Here is a 5,498-nt window from a genome sequence, read left to right as displayed (position 1 = left end):
ACCAGGCCCGCCGGCGCTGCCACATCCCCAACGGGGACAAAGGTGGCTCCGTCCGTGGGAGCTCGCCCGCCGCTCGGAAACTTCCCCGGTTTTACGAACTGAGCCGCTCGCGCGTTTGTTTGTTCTGCCGTTTTTAATATTTTTTTGTTCCTGCTTGGCCACCTGTTTCGCCTCCTGCCTTCTTAGGGAAGTTGTGGTTGGTGCCATCTCTGTGCCCCTTACAGCAGAAGTTACACAGAGTCTTTCTCGAGGCGGGCGATTTGTTGGGTCAGTGCTGGCGGGATTAAATTCTGGCTTAATGCTGTGTAAACACCCCTGGTGCCCTTGATATCTTGCCTGTACTGTGACTCGGAGTAGTTTAGGCTGATTTTGGCTCTGCCGTGCGTGCTGGGAAGGTGGTTTTGATACAGATAAAGCCCCGTTGGTTTCATAGATAGCACCCGGTGCTACACAGAGGTTTCTCTTCGTGAGTTTTACGAAGTGTGCTTGGCCCTTTTTCTTTTCGGACACCCTGGCACTGGATGTGGCATCATATGACAGTGACTGCTGGAGCTTCAATCAGTAACTTCTGTGGATGTTTATCACGTTATTTTGCTGAATGCCGTGTGTGCCTTTATAACCAGTGTTTCCTACGTGCCAGGAGCGATGGAATACCTGTATTTTAGACCATTTCAAGATCTTCACTTAAAACTTCCCTGCTTCCACGAGCCATTTTTTTGATGTTAGCGAGGGATTTCACACACATTTGCCAGCCCAGCCTGGCAGGGAGGACTGCATTGAAATGTAAGTGCCTTTCTGTTTCCCAAGAGGCAGCCTTAGATAGAATTACAGTGGTGGTTGCAAAATGACTCACATGTTTGGTTCTGTGACAGTTTGAACCTGCTTGGAACCAGTTCAACACTGTTTCCCTTCCCAGCCACCCCCCTCCCCAGCCATCTGCTGCTTCCCACTGGGGTCAGAGGTACCTGTTGCCTGCACCTGTGGTAGAGCTACGTGTACCCCTCGAGTTAAAAGGAACTTAGGAAGTTCTTACTGCGAGGAAAATGGGCTTTAACTATTGAACTGTGGCTGAATAGGCACAGAAGCCCTTTCAAAGTGTGCCGGGCTGTGTTAGAATCACCCCGTTACTCACTCTGTGAATGACAATTGCCGTTCCCACTTCAGGCTCCAGGGCACTGAATTTGGCCCGCTGAGAACGGCTGCTGTGCTGCTTTATGAATCACAGGGAGGTCAGCAGGCTCTAATTTGTGGTTTTTTCCACCTACTCTTTGAAGTTGGAGTTCACTGTGTGTGTTTGCAGCTTGTCTGATGCCTGTTAGTACCAAGATCCCTGGGTGGCACATTAGATGTAACGAGGCTCTGAGTGTGTTTGGTGTGGGCAGGGAAGGAAACAGTGGGCTTGGAGTGAAAAATGAGCCGGTGTAGTTAATGTGAGGGATGTGTTGCTGCTTGGTTTGACTTGAGAAAGTACCTCTGTGGGATGAAAGGATGAGAGAACTGGGATTGTTCAGCCTGGAGAAGGCCCAGGGATGACTTAATTTGGCCTTCCAGTACCCAAAGGGTGCCTGCAAGAAAGGTGGAAAGAGGACTTTTTAGGAGGGCCTGGAGTGAGAGGACGAAGGGGAATGGCTTCAGACTGACAGGGAGTAGGGTTAGGTCAGATATTAGGGGAAAAAATCACCTCTGAGGGTGGGGAGGCCCTGGCACAGGTTGCCCAGAGAAGCTGTGGCTGCCCCTGGATCCCTGGAAGTGTCCAAGGCCAGGCTGGACAGGGCTTGGAGCAACCTGGGCTGGTGGAAGGTGTCCCTGCCCATGGCAGGGGGTGGCACTGGATGGGCTTTAAGGTCCCTTCCAACCCAAACCTTCTGTGAAATAAAACCATGAAAGTTTAGGCCTGGATAAAACACTTCCAGCCATGTGGTGTCCTGATGTCACACCTAAATTAAATTACAGAATAATGACAATAAAATCCAAGTTTTGCTGTCTCTCGATAGTCGGCGATTGGTCTCCAAATCAAATCACTCCCTTTTTCCCTTCTGGACAGCTGTAGTTAATGAATGAATTAAAAAAAAAATAGCTCAGAATCTTCATAGTGGCATGATGGCTGCGGTGTTCTGTGAAGTAATTCATGCCTTTGATCTGTTTCTTGTTTAGACAGGCAGATACAAATGTTAACACAAACAGGGTGATGTGTGTACAAACACACAACCCGGCCAAGAAAACAAGGGCGGGCAGATGATACACCTGCAACAGTTACACCCCCCTCGAGGGCTCCCAGCCCCACACAGCAAAGAATGAAAGTGAAACCCGGCTCTTGCTTTGAATTAATAATTTGAGTAGTATTTCACGGTGCCAGGGAGAGTTTCTTACGCACCCCCCCCAGCTGGAAACGTGACTTGCACATGTTTATCTTGAGAGCAGCTGTTTTGGGCTGATGTCACGAGCTGAGCGGGGAGGGGTGGGGGGGGGAAAAGAGTCAGAATTGGAGTTTATCAGGTGGAATGTCTGTCAGCTGATTGGCATCATTCTTTTATGGGTAATTTTCAGCCGTGATAACTTTGGTGGGGGGGGTGTGTGGAGGGTGGTGAGAGAACTTTCCTCCGAGGACAGTGAGTGATTTATGGCTCGGTGTGAGGCTTCTGAAGCAGGTAAAGCTCCTTGCCTCAAAGACTGGCCTCAAATGTGCAGTCATTACCCCAGGAGTGCCCCAGGTTTGGCTGGGAAAAGCTGTCCCTTGTAAAATGCTGCCCCAGTTGTGAAAGCAAAGTGGTGAATCCCAGCTGTGGAACTTGCCCCAGCGTGTGTGGGAAGAGCAGGTTGCAGCGAAATAATTTGCTTTACTGGCCTTACACCACAATCTTTCATGGTCTCTCGGTCAGAAGTACACACTTTCAATTTTTCCCCTCTTTCGTGTTTTACAGATGGTTTAGTTTTTTTAATTTATTTTTGGAACGTAGCCAGTAAACGAGCGTATTAATAGAATATAAACACTTCATACTTACTGTGCGTGGAGTTGACCCTGCAGCCAGGAAAAAACACACAAATGCCTCTCTGTGCCTCCTGCTCCGGTAGACAGGGGTGTTTGAAGCTGAGGGACACAGCTTCTGTCCCTGACTATGTTATTTTTTTGTGCTTGTCAGGCACAGACTTACTACAAAATGACATTTAACTGTCCTGCTGTAAGGTGTGGGGAAAAAAAATGCAGCTCAGCTGTTTGGAGTGAGAATGACAGGACACAAAGTTACAGTGAGGTTGGAAATGTCTCAGTGGGACTGCTGAGTGTTTTAACCACTGTTGCCTAAAACTCTTGTTTTAGGTGTTTTTTTTTTCTCACCTTTGTCAAAAAAAAATAGAAGCTTTCCTCTGGATGCATAAGGGATGTGTGTGCTGTGTGCATGTGATTTAAATAGTCCTGCTGAGCGTGGTTTGTTGTTTTCCATGTTATTTGTCAAAATCTGAGCTTTAAGGTCCTGTCTCGTGTGTTGGAAAATGCCAATGGACAGCCAGGAATTTGGGGGAGTGCTCTGTCCAGCTTAAGTGAGGGGAATTTTTAACTGTAGCAGAGCAGCCAACTTTCTAGGGCACTTTAGGGTGGTCACTTGATCCCGTAGCACGCTGCCTAAAAATAGGCCTATTGTGCTTGTGGAGCAAGAGGTTGGATACCCAGCACTCCTGGATCAGGGAATTGGCTTTTTGGTGATCTGCAGAGACCCTGCACTCTGTACAGAAGGGATGGAGCTGAAAACAGTGTTTTCACTTCCTAATCGTGTTTTTTTTAGGTTGTATGAGTGGCTTTTGCTTGGTTGGTTGGTTTTTTCTCTCTCCAAATCAGAACCCATGGGACCAGCACAATGAGGGACAATTAATTTGCCCTTTTTGTAGAGGCTGAGAGCTCATAAAACCTCAAAGGAACCAAAAGGGCAGTGGAATCAAGAGTTCAGGTCTCAGTGTAGTATTATCTGCTTTCATGTAAGAAATCTTACTTTTATTTTGCAACAGTTTAGTTCTAGAATCATTTCCCCCCCCCATAACCCAATGAACTATTTTTTTAAATCCTGAAAAGCCAGCATGTATTTATAAATATATGATGAACATGCCTGTATTCTTTTATTTAGTAATGGGGCTATTTCATCCCTTGTGAGGGGATATTCCGAAAATATTCCAGTTCCCCTCTGTTAGAATTCACCCATTTAATCTTGGAGGAAAAGGCTAAGCACCCCTTTCTAGAAGTATTTATTTTCTGTCATTGCCTTAATGCTCAGCTGGATTAAGACAAATAATTGACCCTTTTAAGCTTTGTCTCCCTCCCACATAAAGTAAAATACAGGAGCAATTTGGCACCTGGTCCTGCTGCCTGGGCCCAGTGACATCTCTGTGTTCAGCACGTTTCTGTGCACTTTACTCCTTCTTCTGTTTCTTAATTAAACAGCATTTTGTGTGACAGAACTGTTGTTAGCAAATGTCAAGGAGGAGGACCAGCCAAACACTTTATTTTCGGTTATAAATAGCAACTGACAGATAAATTGGATCTCTGTGTTTCTTTGTAGTTAAAACTTACTCTCCAGGCTTCTGCAATTTCTTTTTTTTTAATATATATATATATATGTCTCACCCATTTTTCTTTTCCCCGAGGATTCTTTTTGCATGTCCATTTTAGGCTTGTGAAAAGTGTTGGTGGTGTAATTCTGTAGGTAGGGATGTCTCTGGCCAATCCACATAATTTAGGTTCCTGGGGTGGGAAAGTGGGTTATATCCCATATTTGGTTTGTTTGAAATAAGTACAACGTGTTGAAGTGAACATTGGTGGAAATACTGCCCATCAGATGTAAACATTTGAAAATTCCCCTCGAAATCACTGGGAAAAGGGAAGTGGAAAGCAGATTTCTTATGGATCTTTAGGAGTAGTTGGAGCATTAATAAAAATGAAGAGTTGTCTCCCAGTGAGTAGTAATTTATAGTTGTGCCACATGTTAAATGCTGCCCTGGAACCTTAGATAGGTTTTGCTGCTGCAGAATATCTTTTAAGACTTAAAACATATTTCTCTTTTCAGTCTCAACTTGAAAAGAGCAAACACATCTTCCAGAGCTTTTTCTGAGGGATCAGGAAAAACAAGGGAAGCAGTGGGGACACACCACCAGGAAAACTCAGTGTCTAAATCAGTTGTTACTGGAAGCTGTTGGATTTGGGCTTGACTTTGTACTTTTTGGGTTGTATTTTAACTCCTGGGTTGTGTCCTGTCCGTGAAGTCGCAGCATTTGTAGGATCTCAGGGGACTGTAAACTTTATTTGCTCGTTCTCTTCCTGTGACTGCAGCTGCCCATCTTCCCTTGCTGTGTACCTCCAGGTTCTTCTTTATTGGGCCCAGTGAGGCAGGTTTTAGTTTCATTTCCTTGAGCAGCCAGCCAGGTGAGCTCTGGCTCGGGAGCCAGACCTGGGAATGTCCCCAGTCTTGGTGGGAATGTCCCCAATGTCGCTGACTCACTCTGTGTTTGCTCGG

This window comes from Neopelma chrysocephalum, unplaced genomic scaffold (genome assembly GCF_003984885.1).
Source record: "Neopelma chrysocephalum unplaced genomic scaffold, ASM398488v2 Primary Assembly neopelma1_109205, whole genome shotgun sequence".
NCBI lineage: Eukaryota > Metazoa > Chordata > Aves > Passeriformes > Pipridae > Neopelma > Neopelma chrysocephalum.
This window is presented reverse-complemented; position numbering follows the sequence as displayed.